At 38.4% G+C, this 26,427-nt stretch overlaps 1 protein-coding gene across 1 annotated transcript in view; it reads left to right on the top strand.

Annotated features, from left to right (window-relative positions):
- The window catches only part of LOC120534371 (thyrotropin-releasing hormone-degrading ectoenzyme-like), a 922,228-nt gene that overhangs the window by 876,736 nt on the left and 19,065 nt on the right, over positions 1-26,427 (top strand). The gene's annotated exons all lie outside the window — the stretch shown is intronic.

Genomic DNA, 26,427 nt, shown 5'->3' with positions numbered 1-26,427 from the left:
CTACATTGCTCAACGTGACATGTCAAGAGGAATACCAGCAATTTCCTCTTCAGTCCTCCTTTTTAGTTCAGCAATGGTTTCAGGACATGAGCGGTACACTTGGCTTTTAAAATGTCCCCAAAGAAAAAAATCACAAACAGCGAGATCTGGGGATCTCGGAGACCATGGAATGTCACCATTGCATGAAATAATGCGCCGTCCAAACAATCGTCAAATAGTTGCCATCGATTGTTGGGCAGTATGTGAAGTGCCTCCACCTGGGGCTGAACCTGTTTCTTCGAAATTACGCACCCATGTTGTAATCGCATCAGCAGACAGACACAATCATGATGTCCTAACTGGTAACGACGTGGAAATTCCCTTTGTGCAGCAGTCACACTATCACCATTCTTATAAAAGACTTTCACAGCGAGCATTCATTGCGCACCACTCCACTACTCCATTTTAACTAAAGGCAAGGGGTTCTAAACGAGGTTGCATTGGTCCTAAACAACTGCTGACACCCCACGGTCACCAACACCTAGTTCCAAAATTTCCTGGTTTCCCTGTGTCACCCTTTATCATAAATGGAAGTAAACCAGCAAGGAATTAATTAAAAATGGCGCAGTGACGACTTCATTATCATCATCATAACTCTAATTTAAGAAACTTCTGTGTAAGTTTCAAAAATGAAATCAAACGTTTTAATTAACAGGAAAATTTCATCACACCCGCTAAAAATGGTAAAGATATGGGGAGAACATACAACATTTGCATTGTGACAACCCAGGAGTATGAAGCTTTTGGCGGCACAGTATTTGCAGGGTGCTGCTCCAACTCCAACTGCTTGAATATTTAAATCTATGACGTGAGCAGGCAGTTTTGTTAATAGAACAGGATATCACGCCAATACACTGCCTTTATTTTATATAGCATTATTTTAAAATTAATGTAATCCCAAAGTATTTTACAGATATAATTGATCCATCCAAAAACGTGCATGTTACGTGAATTGACATTGCTAAATTGATCCCAATGTGTGTGTGTGTGTGTGTGTTCACCCAGAAATGGAGTAGTCCCCTGTTCAGGAATTGTTTCTACCTTGTGCTCAATGATTTCTGGGTAAGCTCCAACTTCTCCACGCCACTGCCCTAAAGAAGTTGGCTAAGATGGATGGGTATTTTTACAGTTGGAGTACAGGCAAGTTTAATGACTTTCTCAGTGTCACATAGCGAACCAGAACAGGAGACTGAAACAGCAGACTTGTACTTGACAGTTTTTTATCCAATGTGCTACACTGCCAGTTTGACATACACAGGACATAAATCATGGCAAGTAAATGTTATTTAAAATAAGCATTAGTAAGCAAAGTGCATAAATCTGATACTTGAGAGACTGCCTTTCTCCTATTTTGCATTATTTACTTACTAACACCCAGAAAAGGTATCTTGTGGATGATGACATTCACTGTATATTCACTGAGCACCTGTACATGGATAAGTATGTAGGTACACCGATCCTTATGTGGATCCATATCTGATCTGGAGCCAAAACCAGAAATATAGGTTGCGTTGGAATGACAAGTAAGGTAGAATTTTCTTCCTCTCTCTTCAAGAAATTAGTCAATTAAATTAAAAAAATTCTTAAACAATAATGTCATTCCTTTCCCTACAGAATTGATAGTTGATCTCAGAATAATTTAGGGCACCAACTGAGTTGTCCCATTTAATGATAAAACAAAAATAAAAGTGGTGCCCGTCATGGTGTTACTTTGCTCTAATGTTGGGCTTAAGAAAATCAACAAAAGAAGCAGTGTTCACCAGCCTGTTTAATTGCCCGCTAGAGCATCGCTGTCCCCACTTGCCTCAAGTCCATTACAGTCATTCCTGTTCCAAAATAGGCAGTGGTGAGATCCCTGAGCGATTTTCACCTGAAATCCCTACCCCCTTTGTTATGAAGTGTTCTGAGCGACTTGTCCTCAGACACATTAAGAGTAACATCTCTTCCTCTCTGGACCAATACCAATTCACTTACAGCCAAAAAGGTTAACTGAGGACATTGTCTGACTTGCCCTTCACACTGCCCTGTCACACCTGGAGCAGAGGGGTAGCTATGTGCGGATGCTGTTCTTTGACTATAGCTCTGCCGTCAACACCATTCCCCAATAAGCTGGCTATTAAACTGAACAACTTGGGTCTCAACTCACACCTCTGCAAGTGGATTTTGGATTTTCTCGCTCTAGATCAGAAACTGTTCGCAATGGTATTCTTGTCTCTTCATCCATAATACTGAACACTTGGGCACCACAGGGCTGTGTGCTGAGCCCTCTCCTTTAGTCTCCCTTCAGAGATGACTGCAAATCTACCTATGATATTAACATCATAATAAAGTTTGCAGATGACACCACCATTATATACTGTACCTGATCTCCAATAATGAAAAGTAGCCTATAGAGAAGAGGTCTAGAATCTGGAGCGTTGGAGCCAGAACAACAACATTGCACTTAATTCCAAGAAAACAAAGGAACTGATTCTGGACTTCAGAAGACTGAACTACAGCAGTCACTATCCCATCAGCATTAACAGCAAGAGGGTGGAGACAGTCAGAGTTTCAGGTTATTTGGAGTCCACATCAGGATGGACCTGTCATGGACAACAAATATGATAGCAATGGTCAAGAAAGGTCTTCAGAGGCTTCACTTTCTGAGGAACCTGATGAAAGCACAACTTCCACAACAGCTGCTGGTTAACTTATGCAGATGCACCATAGAGTCTGTCATCACATACCACATTACAGCATGGTACTCTGGCTGCACCTCTGAAAATAGGAACCTCTTCTAGCGTATCATCAAAACGGCTCAGAGAATTACAGGCACTCAGCTACCTACGAAGATAGGAAGGAAGCTTAGGATAGGAAGCTGGGAAGTTATCTACACTATCCGCTGCAGCAACAAAGCAAAGAACATTTGTAGACATCCAACCTGACATCATAAAATTTTTAGCCTTTTGCCCTCTGGCAGGTGCTTCAGAACCTTGCATTCCTGCACTTCTAGGCTGAAGATCAGTTTTTACTCTAAAACAGGAGTGTCAAACTGCAGGCCTAGAGGACTGCAGTGGCTGCAAGTTTTCATTCTAACCGTTTTCCTAATCAGTGACCAGTTTTTACTGCTAAATAACTCATTTTCCCTTCATTTTAATAGCACTGTTTTTATGGATTCAGTCTTCTGAATTTATCCCTTTCTTCATTAAATGACAGCCAAACAGAAATGAGATGTGAAACGAGCCAACAAATGAACAGCTGAACTGGGATTTCAAACTCCAACCAATTTCACTCCAACCAATTTCTTAATGAGAAGCCGATTCTTGCTGTTAATTAAACTCATTATTTAATTCCATGGTTTGGTGCTGCTCTTATTCTGCCATAGTAGACATTTCCAAAACTGTTGATTTTTCTGTTTTTTCTAAGGACACCATCAAGATGTTTTGGTGACCTGAGAGATCAACCTTAGTGAGACCTTCACATTTTTTATTTTTGTGATGGGCACAGGGGAGCTGTTCATGAGGCAGCTTGTTTTCTGTCACATTATTGTTTGGCTGATAGTTAAGGAAAAAAGAAACAACTAAGGGGCCGGAGACAAGTTAGTTAAAACAAAGGCAAAAGAAGTTACTTAGCAGCAAAAACTGGTCACTAATGAAGAAGATGGTTAGAATGAAAACCTGCAGCCACTGAGGCCCTCCAGGACTGGACTTCGACATCCGTGCTCTTAAACAATCAGCCTATTAAATACAAAGTGATCACTGCCTCTTTCTATAACAGAAACCACCACTGACTGAACTTAACATGTTCATCAGCCACACATAGTCACACACTTATACACAGCCGATGTGGAACTCATGACCATTGACTGTAATTCTCACTGTGACATCATTTATTTATTTGTCTGTTTATGCTTACATATTTACCTTTACTTTTACTCTGTGTATGAATGGAACTGTTATAGTAACTGTGCTTCTATTTATTTATTATTAAATGTGTGTTTCTTGTAGTTTATTGTCTATTCTTATATCTCTTTATCTGAGGCATCAATAGGCATGCTTTAATTGATATTTCATTGCATTGTACAGTGAGAATAAAAGTTTCTTATCTTACAATTTCTTACAAAGCCAAACTAACCAATCAGATTGCTCAGATAAACAGGGCAATTAGACTTTAGTGTTTTATTGCATAGTAGATGTTATGGCCTACACATTGATGGTGATAGTGCTGCAGCCTGCATATCTTTGTGTTACATGCACCATTACTATGTACCTTCATAAACATCTCCATTTTTACATTTGTAGATGAAATGTATAATAGACATGTGTTTGATATAAGGGAAGGCCCTGCTTGTTTGTGACAAAATATTATAGAAAAACAATACAAAGAAAAGAAGTAAAGCTAAAAAAACATAAAAAGGCAAAAGAAGATTTTGTTTATGGGAAAGAATTGAAATGATTTAAGACTGGCTCCCTCTGAAACCAAACTTCAGTAAAACATCAGCTTTTATCTTTTTATCATGACATTGAACATTTTTACAGTGTCTTGTAAACTTTTATTTAATTATTTTATCTCTTTTGAATCTTGACAGTGATTTGTTTAGCTGAAAATCTGCCTAATATTTTTCATCTGTAGTCTTTTCTAAGAACTTGCTTAGTGTCACTATGAATCATTTTGTACTCTTTTCTGACATGCTGGGTGTAACTCTTACCCTAAACCTTAGATTTTTTGATAAGCAAGAGCATATACTTCAAACTGTAGTAGTATATATATATATAAAACACCTTTACCTCGACTCTAAAATTTGTAGTCACATTGTACTCAATAGGCAATTGGTGGTTCAGCCACCCTTAACTATTTTTAATCCTAAACTCCACTCTACACCGACAGTCTATTAAATCTGGATGTCTGTGTTTGTGCTTACCAGACTCATGGAGTTGAGGCTTCAGTCCCTAAGGAACATCATTTCACATATAGTGCTGTTTAACCCAAGACTACACTTTGTTCAGATCATATTGAGAAAGTCTCCTCTTACCTCTACTGACCAAGAATTAATAGTGAGCTCTTAATTTTCAGACGAGAAACCTCAGGCAAAAATAGCAGTGAAGGGAAACTGCTCCTTATGCCAGTATAATCTAAGGCAACATCCACACTATTACATTTTCATTTAAAAATGCACACGTTAGTCTCCATTTTCACCTTAGGTGTACACAACCCCTGCATTTCTAATGTGTAGACTTTTGAAAACACAGTATTTTCTGAAAACGCAGACTCAGTGTTGCAGTGTGCATGGGTAAAAAAAAAGAGTCATGTTTTGATTGGTTTGTGCTTATTATGTGTCCCTTCCCTAATTGGATCCTGATCATCACACTTTCTCATCCACTGTCCTTGCCTTATACTCATGCATTTACACTGAATTCCACCTTTTCATAAATGCAAGCTGCAAATGAATGTGGAGGACACTTCCCCTGCCAGTTTCCACTGAAATGCACATGCCCAGTGTAGGTGAACAGCTATATCATATGCGGTTTTGGTTATTTTTGTGTGGGTGGAGATACTTTCATGAATGATACAAAAACTCTAGTGTGCACAGAGATCATAGTAGCATAGTAGTTTGGATATAGCCTAAACCTCTAATAACCATAGGCAGAATTACTACATACAGTTGCAAGAAAATGTAAGTGAACTCTTTGGTATTATCTAGATTTCTGCATTGACTACTAATAGAATGTGGTCTTGTTTTTGTCTGAGTCACATTTATAGGCAGAAAAGTCGAACTTTTCATGTGTTTATAGAATATATTCAGTAATCATTCACAGTGCAGTCTTCAAATGTAAACAATCCCTTAATCCCTTTAGCAGCAACAATGTACAACATCCATCACTTTAGCAGCAATGACATGCAATGTTGAGGATGCATTTTGCACCATTCCTCCCCACAAATCTGTTTCATTTCACCTGTACTTCTGGGCTGTCTTGATTGCATAGCCACAACAACTCAATTGGGTTAAGGCCAGATGATTCCAAAACACAAACCATTCTTAAACTTGAGGTCATGAACTATGGCCCATAAGTTCAGTTGTAAAATGTCTCAATACACCTTTAAATTCATTGTTCCCTCAATTGCAAGGCATTCCCAGGCCTGGGCAACAAAGCAGGCCAAAACCAAAATGCTCCCTCCACCATGATTTATAGTTTGAATGAGACCTTGTTGTTCGTGTGCAGTGCTGTTTTAATTCCAAACATATTGCAGTGCATTTGTGGCAAAAAGTTCTACATTTGTTTCATCTGTCCACAGAACATCTTCCCATAAGTGTTGTAGAACATACAGATGGTCTTGGATAAACTTGAGAAGTGTAACATACATGCTGGTGGCTCATTTCTCAGTTACAGCAGAGGCAGCAGATAGAAAACAAGACCCTCTCACTTAGTTATTGCTTTGTAAATAATTACGGAGTTAGAAGAATATACCATCTGAATGGATTTCTCATCAAACCTTTAGTTTCTATTTTGGTTTCAGTTCTACTATGGGTACAATAATACTGTGTTTTTATTATATGGGTGCTACTATGCTGTTTGTAGGAAAGAACTCTGTCGCTAGTCGGTTTCTGATCTATGAGCTCATCATGATTCCTCCATAAAATATGCCAGCAAGTGCAGTAGTTCATCTAATCTCTGGATTAAAGACCTTAAAAGAAACACCATACCAATACTAGCGCTAGTGATGGCAAAGAATAACCCTTAGAATTTGGGTAACCAGCTTTAAAACATTTTGTGACTACAGTAGCACCCTTCCTACCTTACTATTATATTCATAGATTGCTCCGTGGAAAACCCATTATTTCCTGTTTGTTAACTTTAGCAGAAGATTGTCATGAATGGTCTGTATAATTTGGGTTTATTAATTATAAGATAACTCTTATTTCTTACAATTTCTTTATTAATAATTTTATTCTGCTCACATCTTCACAACACTAATTGCTCCCTCATTTTTCTTAAGTGTGCCACCATTTTGTTCAGTCTTTTAATGGCCGTGACCATATTGTTCTTGTCAATGACACCTTCTGCTAATCAAGTGACCTGCCGGTGGTGTGATCAAAATCTCTATTGAACATTTGTTCAATGTTGGGATTTCTTAACAGTTTGTACTTTAATTTTGACATCAGAATTATTTGTCTTGCTGGATTCAACCATCTAGCTCTGTTTAACCAGTCTCCTGTTAGCTTTCCCTTTGTTTATCTCACATACTTTTTACTCTTTAGATTTAGGCATAGCTAGACCTAGACTAAAAATAAAGACCCTCTTCTGCCTTTTGGTGTCTTCTTTTTGTCAAAGGAATTCACAAAATATTTTTTTTCATCTAGAACCTCTACTCCCCTGGGCCCTTGAGCAAGGTACCGCAATTGCTTCGTCTAGGGTATGACGTTAATCTGTATCCAGCCTTGCAAACAGGTCCTCCAACTTGCAGGGAAAACTCAGGGGGTTGGTGGCAGGATTGGCACTCCAGCCACATAAAAAACCTCACACTGTTTCATTCCACTCAAACTAGTGTGGTGCTGAGGTGTCAAACGTTGCATGGCTGCACTTTGAAACCAATCAGGGTGGTTTGTTGTGTGGTGGGTGCGCCAACGTGCTATAATCAGCCCATTCTCCAAACCCCTCTCTCCCTCTCATAATGCATAGACTTTCAAATGTTTTCATTTGATTTCTTTTAAATTGTAATTGATTTATAATTTGCTTTTATAATTGCTGTTTGTTCAGTGAGAATGCACCTTGAAGATACTTCCATATTTTCTTCCTTGTATGCATTAGCATACCTAAACCCTTAGTTTGCTCATATGTAGAAGTGCCATCTGCTGGGTTACCAGAACACTAAGAATATTTTAATTAAAACATTTTTAAAGATGATATACAAACCCTGTATTTGTGTGGTGTATAGTTTTATGGTGTTTTATAAAGATTCAGCTGAAAGCTGCATTTTCTCCTGCCGAGTACAAGTGAGGAATAAAGGACCAAGCTAGAGTTCAAAATGCTGAAAAGAATCGATAAATAAGAGTAACACCAAGTGCAAATAAATTTTAATTACTTTCACCATTTTTACAGCCTTATGTCATTGTCAATGGTTCAAATGGTTTGATTCAGAACATAAAATTCAGTCATGTCTTCCTTTAAGCTTTTTACTGACCCACTTGTTTTGCCAAGGCTGTGCTGCACTATATCTGTCACTTAACAAACCACAATAAAATCTACCTCACAGGTTTTACTGCTCCTATTTAATCCTGCCTTCCTAACAGTGATTTAGCAGATAAAACTGAAAAGCATTTCAAAGGGTAGTGTGAAAGGGAAAGATGTTTAGATGGCCATTTTGATTTCAGTCTGGAAAGAACGAAAATGCTTACATATACACAGAAAAATAAGGTGTGACATGCAAAAGAAGTGATAAATGAATCAAAGCCAAATGGTGTCCAAAACTGAACACCACAACCAGCCTAACCGTGCTATGTGTGTCTCCCTAAATTGTCTCCCAGTTATCTACAGTTTTTCATTCACCATATTTATACATCCACTAGTTTTTGAAGGGAAATCTCATACTATGACTTTAGGATTCAGTAAGCAGGCATCTTCTTACATACAACTATCTAATTGTAAATTGGCTCCCCATGTGACATCTCAACAGCCAGAATTCTGTGAAGCATGAATTGAACAAGATTTCAGGCTTGTGGCAAAAATATGCTGGCCCACCTCCATTTCCATATTTACCTCATATGTTCCTACAGATAGTCAGTTTGGACTGAGCCCTGGTGACAGTGGTGGCCACTATATTAAGATAAATTGACTGTAATGTTCCAGAACCTTACCTAACCTAACCTAGAGGCATGGAGGCAGTCTGCTGAAAATACCCATTTGCATATGTGAATGTTGCTGCCCATTGTGACAGAGTAGGACAAGCGATGCATTCTGATGTGCATCATTTATCATCACAGATGTGTTTAACTGTTAGTTGGCTAACTGTATTCTTTCAGCAACCATTACAAATGATCATCTACATAACACAAAGCTGTCATTCACTGAATTACTCCGTAGTAAGGAGACCAGGGTTTGCTTCCTGGGTCTTCCTGCATGAAGTTTGCATGACCTCCCTGTCTCTGTAGGTTTCCTCTGGGAGCTCCGGGTTCCTCACAAATGTTCAAAAATGTGCAGGTTAGGTGAATTGGTGATGCTAAATTGGACCTAGTCTGTGGTGGGTGTGTGTGTGTACTCCCTGCAATGGCCTAAAACCCTGTCCAGGAAATTGTTCCTGCCTTGTGCCCTTATGCTACCTGGGAGAGATTCCAGTACCCCATCTACCCACAGGACTGATCGGGTTAGAAAGTGACTGACTGACGGACATTTGTCCCCAAAGAGAAATTTGGCTTTTTACAGAAGCCCGATAGATAGATAGATAGATAGATAGATAGATAGATAGATAGATAGATAGATAGATAGATAGATAGATAGATAGATAGATAGATAGATAGATCATAGAGTTATATAAATGTGAAAGGTGTCATTAAAGGAATGCAGTCACTTAAGAAGAAGAGTCTGCTCTGCCCTTTCTTATAGTATATAGTTCTTTTGTGTTATGAGATCAGTCCAACCTGTCATTGACATGGTCACCGAAGTATTTGTAGGAGTGGACCACCTCTACATTACACTACATTCACTCCCTGAATAGGGATTTTTGGTGTGGTCAAAATCAATAAGCAGTTCCTTGGTTTTACTGATGTTTAGTTGCAGACAATTCTCTTGGCACCAAGAAGCAACGTTCTCCACCTGACTCCTTTCTCACCACCCTCATCAATACACCCCATAGGTACAGAATCATCTGAAAACTTCACTTCTGCAAGTGATATAATGTTAAACAGCCATTTGCATGAGCTGTGTGTGTTGACAAATTAAAGTAAATCATTAGAGTGTATTGGACAGTGACGGCTTAATCACAGGGTAGACATAATCAATATAGCAGATAATCAAAAAGACCCTTAATTGCAGAGGTTCTTAAAAATGTCTCTATTAAAATTGTTTCTATTAAAAAATGGTCTACAGGAGTGACAGGCAACTCAGCAGAAAATATGCATGTTCTTTTCAGACATATGCCTGTTTTCTCTATAGACTAAAGACTGAATTGCCTAGTATATGTGTGTGGTATTAAGTGTGTAGACAGCCTGTTTTGAATACTTCTGTGAACAGCATTGTGTAACTGAACTCTGTTGTTGGCTCCAAGCAAATTTGATCTTGAGTAATTGGTTTTTGTAAGCAATGGATGTCAGACATATTGCTAAATGACTAATTTATACCAAAGTGTGGATGAAAGTAACACCAAGACACCAAGAGCAAGAGTTCATAATCTGTCCACCTATCCAGCTTCTCAGCAGCAAATTCAACAAGAACATGAAGACACAGTTGGTAAATTGTGCGCAAACATAAGAAATCTTATTTTGACACTGAGAACCACAGAATAAATTTACCAAGTACTATGGTATCAGGAATCATGTACTGTATGTTGCAAATTTTACTATACTATAAGAAGTTTGACAAGTGTACTCATTTGGTTAGTTAGTAAGAAGGTTATGCCATAGTTTCATCTAGATACTTTTTAAAATATGTCAAAGTTTCTGGTTGAACTACATGACTCAGTCATTTGTTTCACATTCCCAAGACTTATTGTGTAAAGAAGAGCTTTCTAAGTTTATTCTTGAATGCTCTTCTCTATAGTCACTATAAGTTGTGTTCAAATACAGGATTCACTATTTAACTAAAATAATTGTGGAGGAACAGCATAATTGATGTCTTTGAGAATTCTGAAGACTTAGATTGTCTGTGTTCAGCATTAAAGAATTTTCCATTCTAGTAGCTTTTCAGTGTAGGCCATTTAATTTGGAGAATTTAGAGATACACTTAATTGCTCTTCTTTACATAATTTCTAGAGCTGCTATATCTTTCCAACCCAGATTGCTTTCAGTACTTCTGATGTGATCTATTCCAGTATTCAGAGGACAATATATTTGTAAATTCAGGAAATGACTTTCTACCAACCTGGTCACTAGAACTGTATAAAAGATGTTATAACCTGATTATGAAACATTACATCTCCTTTGAAATGTAGAGAAGCCTGACAGATACTTTTTGAAAATTTAATATATTAAGTGCTATTTTACGATGTGAATGGGGGTCTAGCAAGCAAATATTGTCTTAGAACATAGGAAATATAATAAACGAGGGAAGACCATCAAGGCTGTTTGTTTAGCTAATAGTTAAGCTGTCAAGCCTCTTATTAAAGGTTTTCGAGGTGTCTGCTTCAAGTAGATGTTTTGGTAGTCCCACAAGTCTTTGAGTAAAGACGTTCTTCCTAACTTCAGTCTTAAATGCATTTCTCCTTAATTTCTACTGATGTTCTCAAGAATGTGATTCACCCTTAAGTTGAAAGAATGTTGCTGGATGTACCCCACACATTCCTTCTGCTTGATACTAAACAGGTTTAATTCTCTGAGTCTGTCAGAGTGTGACGTGTCCATAAGTCCCATGATACTCTTGGTTGTTCTCCTCCGTTCAGCTTCAAGTGCTGCTAATGCATTGTGGTGACCAGAACTGCACAAAATACAAGAGATGCGGTCTTACTAGTGCATTATATAGTTTAAACATAACATCCCCTGACATAAATTCCATTTTTTATGATCTAACCTAATATTTTATTTGCCCTTTAATAGCTTCTGCATATTGCTTAGTCAATGAGATTGTTGTGTCAACATAAACCACTAAATCCTTTTCAGTGGTTGCTTCCTGTATGACAGTGTCTCCCATCTTGGATTTATAGTTAATGTTCCTTTTGCCCAAGCATAGAACTTTGCACTTTTCTATATTGAACTGCATTTTCTTAATGTTCACCCAATTCTGAAGCTTGTCCAGCTCTTTTTGATTTTTTTTGCTACATCCTTAATCGCTGACATCCCTTGGAAGAGGAATTCTCACTTATTCCTGTAACAACACCCACCTCAGACGACAAGAAATAAGACAGCAAACGATGCTCACTATGTAAATTTACCCATAATGGCTTTCAATTCCTTTATAATGACCCAGCTGATAAAAGCCAGTGGTTTCTAGTTTCAGTCCTGGCCATATGGCTTTATAAGTCGCAACAACATTTACCTCCCTGGGTGAGCTTCCAAACTTAAATCAGTTACAGTTGGGATGTTTACAATAAATTATATTGGATTATAGATTGTTTTGAAATGTTTCAAGTGGTTCATAGTTGTTTCCCAACTGACTTTTGGTTTAATTCAGTGGCATCTCAAACATAGTCTTGCTTGATGTAAGTCATCGGTCTTTTCTGCATAGGGCACAAAATGTCGTCACAGCTTATCATATCTAGATGTTGTTTCTTCAAAGAAGGATGTTTGGTACAGTTATCTTCAATGTAAATGTGTATGTCATAAGCCCCTGACCATTTAGGAGGGTATTCCCAACGTATTTAACCTGAAATTTGGTACACATGTACTGTGTGACATCTACTATCTACTTTCGGGGTGATGATTGACCTCCAAAGTTATTCCTATTTTTATTTTTATTTTATTTTATTGTAGAATCAACTCTCGGCAGCGGCCAGCCAGGCAGAGCATGCGTGCGGGTACCATTTCACCATCACTTCCCCTAACTCTTCATATTTTAAATAATTCCTGAGGCAGATTGAAAACTTAAGTGCCAGCTTAAGTGAAAAATGAGGGAAAACGTACTAAGTAATTGCAACACGAACACTGACTTAACCAGTTTTAACGTAAAAAGATGCTGATGAAAGAAGAGGGCCACTAGGGTGGAGAAAAGAAGAGCTGCTCAGGAAGCAGGAAGCGCATCAACCTCTGAGCAAACAAATGCTAAACGTACAGAGAAAGAGTAGGAAAACTAGGAATGCTCAAGTCAAGTGTATTCACTGCACGTTATCATGCAGTGCTCCGTTAATGGTAAAGATATAATGGGATATACAACTCAATACAGCTACTTCCTTAAGCAGCTAAAGGCATACCCCTGAGTAACACTTTAATAATCTGACATATATAGGTTTGTGCGTGGAACTGTCAAGTTCCTGCATTCAAGGCAAATAATGAACTATTTACACAAAATGGCACCAACAGATTTTTAATGACCTGCTGAGACAAATGGGCAATTACATTAATGCAGTCAAACTGAAATGAGAAAAAAAAAGTTTTATCAACCGTCTCTGACTTAGCTGTCTGCATACTAATGGTATCTGTCAAAATAATGCGTCAGTATGTGGTCTGATGCAAAAAAGTATTTTTTTCTTTGTTTAAATCCTCATGTTGAACTAGTTTCCATGAAATCATCATAATAAATGTTTTTACAGTTTATAACATTATACTTTACAAGATGTTCTGAAGCATGACTTTGTATTAAGACAAACAAAAATTTTACAGAGAGCATTGATACTGTGGGTTCTACTTTTCATTTGTTTCAGCCTAAGGGCATTGGCCCCTTGAGTAAGAGAAATATGGCAGAGCTCTTGTTTACTCTAATATATTTCTAGATTACAGTGCCCTTCATAATGTTTGGGACAAAGACACATTTTTCCCTGGTTCCATTTTAAAATTACAAATCACACAATTCAGACGCGATTAAAATGCACATTGTATTTAAGGGGATTTGCATACATTTGGGCCACACCATGTAGAAATGACAACACTTTTTATGCATGGTCCCCCCTATTTTTAAATGAAGGTACTTTGGCAGCACAAGTGGTATCCTTGAGAAGACTGCATTGTGAAAAATGAGAATAACATGCAGAACTTTGAATTCTGCTGTTCAAGCAGGAACAAAATCCCCAGGACGGTCTCAGAGGTTAGGACACTCATTCACTCTTTTTAGTATCACATCTTTACTTCTGAGAAACTGATACATGTGTTTCATATACTGTTGCAGTATAGTACAGGTCAGTAGTTTCAAATTGATTTGTTAGTTTACAGATTTAATATGCCTTATTTTTTACTTTAATCCACAATTGATTTTTTGTGGTTATGAAAAGCAAAATGAAAGTTGGATATTGAGTAGTGTGTTCTGCACTTCCCATAAAAAGTGAAACAAAACATCTGTAAAGTGCTTGTCAGTGGTTCTTCCTGTGGCAACTAAGTGCTCTCATTTCTTAGAGGTGATTCAAACATGTGAAGTGGCCTGTATGACTTTAATTGTATAATCCATAAAAGTAGAAGATGCTATCTTCACCAGCAGCCTAATACAGTAATAAACCCTTATTGCTACTTTAAAATGATGTCTATGTGGTATGAACATTTAGTTTGACTGAAATGTCTACTGGCCAAGTTGACTATACTAGACAATGGTAGAATATAAAAACAACTTTTTTGACAAGAAAGGGCCATTCACTTTGGCAAAGTTTGATGTTTACTTTACTTTTAGATAAATTGCTTGGTAAATGTTTCTCTCTCCTCCTCGCTTTCTCTCAGGCGGAGGTTGAATTATGGTTTGTTAAGTTTGACATGACTGAAAGGAATGTTGTTTTCTTCGAATAATATCAATAAAATTAAAGAAATAAAAATTGTGTGGTAATCTCTTCTATTTGTTGAGTTGTCTGCTTGAAGCAATACCTTAATGTTTACATAATCTACTCCATATAGGCTTCAATATGTGTCCCCCATACTCGTTTTACAGTAATAGCTGATTCATTCATTCATAGTTCTGAATGCTTCAGTCCTGTTCATCTCCATTTGCTTCAACTGAAATGAGTCAAATCATTCAGTTTTCCTTTCTTGCTGATACCCCATAGTCCTAAAATCAGTTTGGTAGCCATTTTCTGGGTTTTGTTTGACTTGGTTATGTCTGTTCTGTAACAATGAGAGCAAAATTGCACAAAACAAACAAGATAAGGCCTTACTAGTATTGCACAGAATAACCTGCCATTACATGACATACCACACAGCAAGGATGCCGTGTGACCCAACATCCTATTAGTCTACTTACTCTGTTCTGCACATTGTTTGGTTAAGGACAATGATGAGTCCACTCTAACTCTTAGGTCCTGCTAATAAGCTGTACTTTCTTGTTTCTCACCCCCACTGTGTAATTATGGCAAATCTAATATTAGTTCCTAGGTGTACCTTAACACTTCTGCTCAGATCTGAGCCTTGTCCAGCTCCATATGTTATGAATCTACATTTTCAAGTTGTATTATTACTTCATTATATTTTTATTTATTTTGACAATTTGCTTATTTGAATGTAAAATACTTCTGTAAATATATAACGTACCAGCATTATGAGGCGGCACGGTGGAGCAGTGGTAGTGCTGCTGCCTTGCAGTTAGGAAACCCGGGTTCGCTTCCCGGGTCCTCCCTGTGTGGAGTTTGCATGTTCTCCCTGTGTCTGCGTGGGTTTCTTCCGGGCGCTCTGGTTTCCTCCCACAGTCCAAAGACATGCAGGTTAGGTGGATTGGCGATTCTAAATTGGCCCTAGTGTGTGCTTGGTGTGTCCTGCAGTGGGTTGGCACCCTGCCCGGGATTGGTTCCTGTTTTGGCTCCAGCAAACCCCTGTGTTCAGATTCAGCGGGTTGGAAAATGGATGGATGGACCAGCATTATGAAATGTCAAGTATAGGATATGGTAAAAAAAAGATTTGTATTGTAGTTCATGTTGTTCTCTATTGACACACTCTCCTCGAATTCTTGTCTGCTGTACTTTAATGATAGCCTCCTAAGGGTAACACAGGAGAAGATTTTTGAAGTCAATGTAAATAATATTGTGCATGCCGCTATCTTCAGATGGTTTTGCTGCTCCCTTGTAAATTTCCAGCCTATTACTAAAACATGGCTTCAACCAGTCTAAACCAGTGCTATCTGCTGACACACCAGAATGGTCAGCTATTTCTCGTTCATCCATTTCTCATTTATAAGTGCTTCCGCTAATTTACCTGTGCTACAAATTTGCTGCATTGCCTTGTTGGTCCCATTACCTTTTTATATGTTAATATGTAAAGCACTTTGAGCTACTGTTTGTATGAAAATGTGCTATATAAATAAATGTTGTTGTTGTTGTATATAACAGGACAATGCTTGCTAGCTTCCATTCTTCTGAAATTCCATCAGTGTAATGTATAGTTACAGTATTTCTGAAAAATACATAGTAAGCATTTGCACACCTTAAGACGTTTTTGCAGGAAGTATGGGACAAAATAACACCTGAAATGCTTCATCGCTTTATATCTTCAGGGCCAAAACATTTTTTAAGTGCCATGAGAAAGAATGGTGACATTACAAATTCATCAGTGCTTTATTGTCCCAACTTCTTCTTCAAAATGTGATGAAAAGGTGAAACTGTGTGCGCCAGTACAAACAACAAAAGAAAAAGGCAAAATTAGGAAAGATGTCTGACTGGGTAAATGAGATTCCTCTCTCTCTCTCAAGTGTGGTGTAGTAGTTAAGGCTTTGGACTTCAAACCCTGAGGTTGTGGGTTCAAAACCTGCTACTGACACTGTGAGACCCTGAGCTAGTCAAAGACCTGTCTGTGGTCCAATTGGAAAAACAAAAGAAATGTAAGTTGTCTTGGACAGAGGGGTCAGCCAAATAAATGAAAGAATGAATGATAGGGAGCTCCGTTCTACGGTGCAGTCTGTTCATAATTGGCCATCTCCTTCTGGCAGTGGCGGGCTTTATAGGCATTAGACCAGAAGGGGTTCGAGTAAATTGCCTTCACTGGGTGTCTTCTCAGTGCTGTGGAGGGAAGAAAAGAACCCCATCTTGACCTGGGTGGGTAGTACCTGCTTTAGATGAGCCCAGAGGGGGATCCACAGATGTGCATTCATGACACTATTTTATACAGAAATTACAATGTTCTCTCCATAGCTTTAGAGACTTGAAAACCAAGACAATCCATCTGACATCTTTTTGTTTGTCTTCCTCAAAGCCTGTGAAGCATGTTCTCATATTTATCTTTGTTGCTTTGATTTCCACCTTTTCATTTAAACACCCTCAGCTGCACATATTCACCACCACACTTTTAGGAGTTCTCCTTCTCAAGAATTCAGTCCTGTCCGGAATTTACTGTATGCAATGTGTAACTGCTCACCCCATACACAGTAGGAATATTTGGACTGCAGAGATAACCTGCCTGAAAAAGCAAAGTAGTGTCTAATAAAGATTTAGAAAAATGCATAGTACTCACAATGGTTATAAAAAACTCAATAATCAAAAAACAAACCAGAAGTTAGCTGTTTTTTTAGCTAAGCTACTTCCGATAGAATACCGTGAAAGAATTTGCACTAATCAGTTAAACAGCTGATGGAAGAAAGTTGTTATCTAGAAACAGTAAACACAAAGCCATTGTCGTATGAGAATCATTATCACCATCAGTATTGTTTTCATGAACAATTTTGCATATATATACATAGATTAAAATATTTCTCATTAGTTTGACATTTTTACTGCATATTTTAGGGACATTAAACTGATTGTCTATGTCAGCGTTGGTATTATTTTATCTTTGGTCTGTTTTGACACTTTCATTCTATTCTTTAAGTGTGTTACTGATGTACTGCATTTGAATTATGTCAGACAGAGGCAAAATAACAGAAGCATAACAGCAAAGGAACATGCCATTAATTTGTTTCTGAAAAAAAATGACAACCGTGGAATTGCATCTGAGATCCCAAGACTTGTTTTATTTCTGACATATTTAAGGAAAGATTGTTTTTTTTGGTTTAATCAAATAGAGATTAAATGTTGATCTAACAGAAGTATTTAAAGGTATTTTGTAACTTCATTTGACCCAAATTACCAAAGTTCTACAGCTTTTAGTTTGCTTCTTAGGACAGCCTGGCAACAGTGTGACGTGTTTTCAAATAATTCCACAGACTAAATATCGTCATTTTAAAGGTTTTAGTAAAACTTAAAAGCAAAACAATTGACAGAAAAATAGAGAAAAAACTGATATTAAACAAAACAAAAAGTTATTGTTTAAAGAAAGTTCGGTTTATTGCTTACTTATCTTGTTTCATGTTTCTCTATATTTGATCATACAGTCATACTTTCAAATGTTCAAATCAAAACAGTCAGAAAACTGTATGCCAATCAGCTTATTTGCACACGAATCTAACAGTCCATGCTAGCAGTGAGACTATTTCTGAAATGTCCTCATTAACACTCTGTATATATATATTTAGATATAGCTAAGAAAGCTCTATTTCATATTAACTTACAGGGGGTAAAAAGACTATGCCATAGTAACTATCAGGTCAGGTCAGGTTGGGGAGCATGCACTGGTACGGTGAAATGCTGCACCCACCACACGATGAAACAGCTCGGGATCCTGGTTAGTAACAGGCAGACACACATTCCAGTCCCACTCTCCGGAAATTACCCTCTATCTGCCACAGCCAGGTGTTACATCGGCGTCCCCCTGGCCTGGTCCAGCCACTTGGGTCCTCAACAATGAGGATCCTATGAGCCAGATCACCCTCTGGGAATTGCGCCACATGGCCATAGTGCTGTAACTGATGCTCCATCACAATGCAGGTAATGTGCCTCATTCGGAACTCCATAAGCAACCGCTCAATCAACAAACTTAAGTAACTATGAGAAACCGATTTTCTATTATTGAAATGAATAAATTCTGATATTAACATTAAACATTCTTACAAATATTGATGCACAAAAGGGTTTACACAACTAATTACTTTTAAAATGATTCCTTCAACAAGAACATAGGAACATAGACAGAAGTTGGTTAAGGATACATTTCAGACTAATATTATATTGTGTTCACATCGTAGATGCATTGAATGTTATCAGATAATGTGGTAGACACTAGTAATTTAGGACTTTCTTAATCTCTGCTGTATATTTTTCAACAGCTAGTTAAAAAGGATTAAATAGCGATGTTGGACTAAATGAATTGTTCTTGTGAAAAATGTGATTATGTTCCTATTGCTTTTTTTATTATAAGGTCTTATATAAGGACCACCCCTGCCGTACATTGTCTCTAATAAACTACAGAACTTAAAAAAGTAATATATGACTAAAAAATGTCCAGTGTGTTGGAAAATTTGCAAGTAATTGACATTCTTGAAAAAGCCAATTTTGCCGGACCTAGATCAAGTGGCCATCAACGGGTTGATCTACATTACAGCACATAGTCAAAAAGTGTGCAGGAAATTGAACTGCTATCTGTGTTGAAAGGGTTGGGTATCCTGTAGTTAGTGCAATGCGGAAATCATAGGTGTTGACGTTTCTTTCATTTAAAGTGGCTGCTGTGTAGTATAGGTAAGTGCTATTTGATCAGTGACAGTACTCATTGGAAACTGTTGAATGGTTTTTTAGAATTTTCTTTGCTTGGTTGTATTTTCTTTGCAACTGCAATTAAGGGTACATCTAACGTAAGCGAAAGAGCATAGCTCAGAAGAAAGACTAATATGGACAATTTTAGGCAGCTGCCAGTGCTTGTAAGGAAGTAAGTTTCATTTTTAAGTACCATTATAAAGTGAACAACAGCTCTTGTAATGAACACTTTACAAGTACTGATAAACAGTACAACTGCTTATATATAAATCACCTCTGACGCTGATGTCCGAGGTTCGATCCCCGCGAGGGGTGCAGTGGAGTGTGTACATCTCATGAGCCCAAATAAGGGTGAAACACGTGTCATGTACTCTTTGCATTATTTGACAGTAAACTATGTAATATATATATATATATATATATATATATATATATATATATATATCTACATTGTGGAAGTTGACCCGGACACAGACAGGCAGACACGTTCATGTCACCCACAAACACGTTTATTCACAATATTTATAACAATTGGTCACTCAGACCCAGTCCAAATAGTGCACACAAACCCCAAAGTCAGTCCTGGCCACACAATGCCTTGTCTTCGGGCCGCCTCCACAGCTCTGCTGAGCTTCGTCCTTCCTCCTCCCGACTCCAGCCTCGAATGAAGGGAGACGGCCCCTTTTATGCATGACCCGGATGAGCTCCAGGTGCTTCCGAAACTCCCCCGTTGGCCACGCCCCAGCGTGGCGGAAGTGTCGGCTGTTCTCCTGGCAGCTCTCCGGGTATCCTCCAAAGTCTTCCCCAGCACTTCCTGGTGTGGTGGAAGTGCTGGGGTAACAGGTCCCCAAGGCATTGGGGCGCCTCCTGGCGGTGACCACAGGCCCCTGCGGGGTGGAGCTTCCATGCCCTGTACCCGTGGCCCCCAGAGCAACCAGGAAGGCGACCCCCACGTGATCCAGGGTGGGCGCAGACCCACATCCGGTCCCTCATGACGTCCCGGCCGGGTCATGTCCCCTGGCATCCCTGACAACATATATATAGTAAGAGAAACACAAGATTCTCGTAAAGGGTCTGGAGCACCTGAAGGCAAACCCTATATATTGAAATTATTGAAATGTGCACAAAAGGAGCAAAAGAATATGCGTGGTATAGTGTTATTTCTTAGACGATCTTTGTGTGCAATTCAACTCTGCCCCAAGATGGCGGTATCTCCGGCTATAATGGTATCTTTGAGGAAGTGGCAGGTATAGTTGGTCAGTACCTGGAAGTTGTCATGGATGTAGGTCTGCCAATCTTTCTTTCGACAGAGGGGAAAGAAGAGATGAAGAAGAGATACTGTTATAGCATACTGCCCCCAGGTGGCCCAGGTTAATATTGTTATCAACTAACCCTGTAAGCTGGTTTTTAAAGTTAGTGTTTAGGCAGGCTAAGTGATATGCTAGATTCACACGAAAGATCTGAGATGTCATTGAACTAAACACCAATTGTTTAGCCGCTGTCGAGGCCAGAGAAGAATGAAGCCAGAAAGTTTATCTGAGTAATGACTGACTGCCGGTAAGGCCAAAGAAAAGCAAAATGAAATTAAAATTTTTAAAGTAGCTTTTGACAAGTTACATTAAAGAAAATATGATACTTAGCGATTGAACATACAATAAGCAATGCCAGGTTTCATGTGAAATTCAATTAGATATTTCTTTAAACAGTAAGCAAGTAAAAAAACACCCATCCAGCTATAATGAACCTGAGCAAAAAAGATTAATTAATACAGGAATCCAAGCCATACATGTCAGTGTACTGCCACAGGAAGAGGTGAGCAAAAAAGACTGGGAGATGAATCTTAACACTTTGAATGCATGGTATGAGTTAAGTCGTACCTCATTGAGCCTGCCTAGGCACAGCGTATGATATAACTCATATCTCAATTTACAGCCACTATAGACCCAGCCAACTTGCCAGTGAGCTTTGCTGACATGTCTTCTATACTGCTGCCATCTAGTGGATAGCTGTAGATTTTTTTATACACAACAGCTTGTCAAAAATAGTACTACAAATAGACAGTCCAAAGTTATGTAGTCGTGAAAAAGGTACAAAGCTGCTGATGTTTTGAAACAACTATATTTGTTTCAAGATGAATATTATGATGATAATGATAGTTACGAAGACAGTGACAATCAATTGGATGGTGTGGCGCCTGTAGGCTCTGGCACTAATATGGGTAGCTGCCCTGAAGGTGTTTCTACAAGTAACAGTTTCTTTATCTTTTTGATTTACTGTTGATAATAAAACCATTCATTTCTAATACATTTCTTTTCATTTTTTATGAATTTTGAGTTCATTATTTGTCTTATATGCATAGACCAATACTGCAGCATGCAGCAGTCAATGTGTTCAGTCAGTAAAAGAAAAGCTGGAGTCGTTAATTCTAGGCAGACAAAATAATTGTGACTCAAAGCCAACATGAAAAACGAAACTAAAACTCAATATGGTGGTGCTAAAATGATTACAATTTTAAAATAACACAAAAATGGAAAAAAAAGTTTAAAAATGAATCGGAAAGAAGACAGGATGTCAAAATCCTAGATTCATCACAGGCATGTGGATAAAGACCATGTGTTTTACTGGTAATGAACTGATGTCACAGACCATCACTACTACTACTGTAAGTCTTGTATAAAGGTTCCTTATCATGGAAATTTGTATATCTTCAGCCAAGAGTTTGTCTCTATCAGTGGGAGCAATCTACATCTAAGGTCTCAAAGATGGTCCCTAGACTTAACTCAGTTGTTTACTATCATTTTTATCTTCATTATTTTTTGTCTTTTTTTTCACTTGTGGTATCACCGAGGTGCATGGCAGCCTTGTCAGATGGTCTTGGTAATCACTGTATATAACAGCAAGCTGTCTAGTTTGTGAATAAAATTAATCTTATAAAGATTTACAGAAAAATTGTCTATAACTTAAAAAACAGTTTCTTAAGCAATCTCTTGTGTAGCCTAGAGTGCATACAGCTGTCCTATCCAACACAGGCAGGCAGGACACATTTCACCACACAGCATATGTTTATTTCAAATGGGGAAGCGGTCTTTCTCCATTCCCCACAGCACAATGCGTAAAGCACCAACAAGCACAGCATAGTTCCTTCGCTTCCAGTCCTCCTTACAGGCTTTGTCCTTCTTCCTCCCAACTCTGGCCATTGAGTCATGGCGGCTGGCCCCTTCTATAGGACACCCGGTAGAACTCCAGGAATCCAGCAGCATTCTTCCGGCAGCACTTCCAGGTGTGGCTAAAGTGCTGCTAAACCGGGCTCAGTAAACGTTCAGTTGCCCCTTGGCGGTAGGCGACGGGCCCCAGCAGGGTTGAGCTTCCATTCTCCAAATCTGTGGCCCTGCTACAAGCTAAGTTGGCACCCTCTATCAGTCTGGGTGAGATAATGTCCTGAAAAAGCTTTCTTCCCTAGTCCTTCCATTGTCGAGGCGTCCCGGCCAGGGTAAGGGCCCCAGCCATCCGCCACACTATCCACTATATAATAAAACACTAAGGTCTGTGTGTCTAGTCCCTCTGATCAATCAGATTAGTCAGTCTGATTTGATGTGATGCAACGAAAAATTAAGTCTGATTGTGATTGTGAGACATGCCAGACATGCTGAGAGAGTCGCCTTCAAAGGCGGCAAGAATAAAACCAGGCAGGTGGTAAGAAAGGTGCCTTGAAAATAATGACAGAGTCTGAGAAGCAGGCTTTTAACTCTTTTAAGATATCTTATAATAACTTTAAATAACCATTTACTTCAGTAACACTCTCCACTTTGCATCTTCCTCAGAAATTTATATTTTCACACATTGTTCCTGTTTATGGCTCTGACCTGGATTAAGCGAGTTTGATAATGGTTGGATGGATGGAGGATGTTCCTCTAACGATGGCATCATGCATGTAACATAGGCTAAGCTGAGGAGGGGTGCAGAATCTTGAATGGTGTTATGAGGTTCTCTGCTACTTCCTCAATGTTTATATGCTTTGGCCTAGCATGGCCTCATGTGGACAGAATCACTCTTATCACTCCTAAAGGCTTGATCACTTACCACAATATAAGTCACTAGTGGCGTCAAGCTTCTAAAATGTAACTATTTCTAAGCTCTAAATTAGTTTTTCTGTTATATCTCAGAAGAAATCGATTTGCCCCCCTGGATCTACGTGGTAAGAATAGGATGTGGAGGAGGAGGGCAATTTTTGTGAGGTGCTTATACAGTAACGCTGGCCTAAAGCAGCCTCATTTCTTACTAACACTTTTAAACATCCAGCTCTGGGAATCTCCTGATTTGATCATGGTGTGGGTTTATTTAGTACATGTTTGATTTTCATTTGATAAATATTTTTGTGAATTTTTTTTTTTGTTTACTCTAGTATCGGAGGGCAATCTGAAAGGGCACTATACTTTCTGAATATTGTGCACCCCTTGTCCAATGATGTCTTCCTAAGTAATGAGTATAACTAGAGGTGCACTTGGAAAATGTTTGTGTTGATCTGACATTGAAAGAAAACACTTTCTTATTTTTAAATAAACCTTACTTGTTGGAAACACACATTCCTTCTCACCCAGCATGTCTGATAATCTATCTGGTACTCTCTGAGGGGATGAATTTCACACTTTGTAGCATAGCAGGTGTTTGTGTGACTGTGCTTCATGCCTAATTGATAGTTCCGGGGTGGAAACTTTACAGTGAGAAGAGACAGAAAATGTGTGAGACAGGCAAAACAGCGATTCAAAGTGTGCCCAGCGAAATCCTGGCAGCCATAAATGTTTCTAGTGAAGAAAATTGAAACCTGCAGATGATAAGTGAAGGTTCTCTGACTTTGTCTTCAAGTAGTAATGCAAACTGTGAATAGGAATATGTGGGAGATTCACAAGTGGTAAAATCTATAAGGTCTCAGTTGACTGACAGTCTCTACTTGTAGGCTGGAAAAACTAAATGTATGATTAGGATGCTTTGTACATATTGGCTATGAACAACTTCAGCACATTTAGAAAAGTGTACTATGGACTTCTCATTGATGCTAATAAGAAACACCCCACAGTGAAGATCACTCAGACTGGAACCTTGCTTTTCCGATGGCCCTTCTCTAAATTCTCTGATTTCATCCAGTGGAGTTTGGCTTTTTTTTGGCCAAGTGCATAAGTTCAGCGGTAATTAAGAATGAAGTAATGAATTTCCAAGAAGGGTACTCAATTTTTTAAAAAAGCAGGCTTCCAGCCTAATGGTGTAATTGAGTTTAAATAAGCACAACATGAATAATTGAAATGTGTGCAAATGGTGCAAAAGAATACACATGGTTTAGCTTCATTTCGTCGACTATCTTCGTGTGCAAATCAACTGTGCCCCAAGATGGCAGTATCTCTGGCTATAATGGTATCTGGGAGGAAGAGGCAGGTATAGTTGGTCAGTACCCAGAACTTACGTCATGGATATAGGCCCGCCAATCTTTCCTTCTAGAGAGGGGAAAGAAGAAGAGATACAGTTAAAGGACACTACCCCCAAGCAGCCCCTGTTAATATCAACTAAGCCTTTAAGCTGTTTTTTAAATTTGGTGTTTAGGCAGGCTAAGTGATATGCTTAGATTCACACAAAAGATCTGAGATGTAGATTTTCCACTTTCAGATTTAAGCAGTCACTAGTTCATTGCCAAGGCTCTTTCATGAGTTGGTACCCCATGTTCCTTTTTTCCATGTCACTGTTCAAACTCTGAAGATGACTTTATTTTGAACTTTTTGGCAAGTGTTTTCCAGCCATGTGTTCAGTCATGCTGTGACCCTTTATCCTATTTTGAATATCACTTTCTCACATTTGCTTTTGTGCAACCTGAACCTTACTTATTCTATGTTAATTAATGTTGACTTATGTTTATTTTTTATTGTATCTTCTATTTTTCTATTCATTTTGTAAAGCACTTTGAGCTACATTTTTTTGTATGAATATGTGCTATATAAATAAATGTTGATTGATTGATTAATAACATTCTGATCATTGAAAATTAAGTGTATAATCTTTTGCTAATAATGCCTTACAGCTCACCATCCAGTTCATATTAATCAGAAAGAACATCAGAACATTTAAACAATCTAGACAAGAACAAGCCATTCAGCCCAACAAAGATCGCCAGTCCTATCCATAATAACATGAAAAGTCCCTAAAATCCTCCTTACTTGATAGCTTATTCCATGTGTCTATTGTTTGCTGTGTAAAGGAAAACTTCCTGATGTCTGTGTGAAATTTACCCTTACCAAGTTTCCAACTGTGTCCCCATGTTCTTGATGAACTCATTTTAAAATAACAGTCTCGATCCACTGGACTAATTCCCTTTATAATTTTAAACACTTTAATCATGTATCTTCTTAATCTTCCGCTTAAAGTGAAAAGGCTCAGCTCTTTTAATCTTTTCTCATAATTCATACCCTTATGCCCTGGAATCAGACTAGTCGCTCTTCTCTTGACCTTTTCTTGTGCTGTTTTTTCCTTTGTGTAGCATGGAAACCAAAACTGCCAACAGTACTCCAGAGATGCAAAGATTTGAACTTTAATCATAAGATTTTGAACAAGATGATGTTATAGATGCATGCCAGGCTGACAGTCGTGACTGCAAGCCTTTTGTAAAGAGATTTCTGGGTACAGCTTAGTTATTTCATCTGCAAAGCATCTATGTTTCTGCATGACAGTTAAGTGTGGGTTCTATATTTTCACAGCAGTGTGTAAAAAGCAGTTGCAGCAGAATGCAAGTGTTAACCATTCTTGCTGTAAATTCTGGCCAAAAGCAGTGTAAACACATTCATTTCAGTGGAAGGAGTCAGATGGAGGCAAGAAAAGTTTGTGAGAAAATATTCAATAAATAAAACATTTAAAGCACTGTGAAGAGTGGGGTCACTTAGGTGAAACTAACCCCACTAATCTGGAGTAAATTCAGCAGGGAGGCTGCAGGGGTACAACTTACAGTAAGGCCAACCCTTTTTTAATTCTTTAGAAATTATTTTTAAAAAATGAAAGTGAATCAGTTCCATGCCAAACATTTCAGTAACGATGCCATGGTATTGTTTG

Source organism: Polypterus senegalus, chromosome 8 (genome assembly GCF_016835505.1).
Source record: "Polypterus senegalus isolate Bchr_013 chromosome 8, ASM1683550v1, whole genome shotgun sequence".
NCBI lineage: Eukaryota > Metazoa > Chordata > Cladistia > Polypteriformes > Polypteridae > Polypterus > Polypterus senegalus.
The sequence above is the reverse complement of the archived record's forward strand: the minus strand, read 5'-3'. Positions and strand labels throughout refer to the sequence as shown.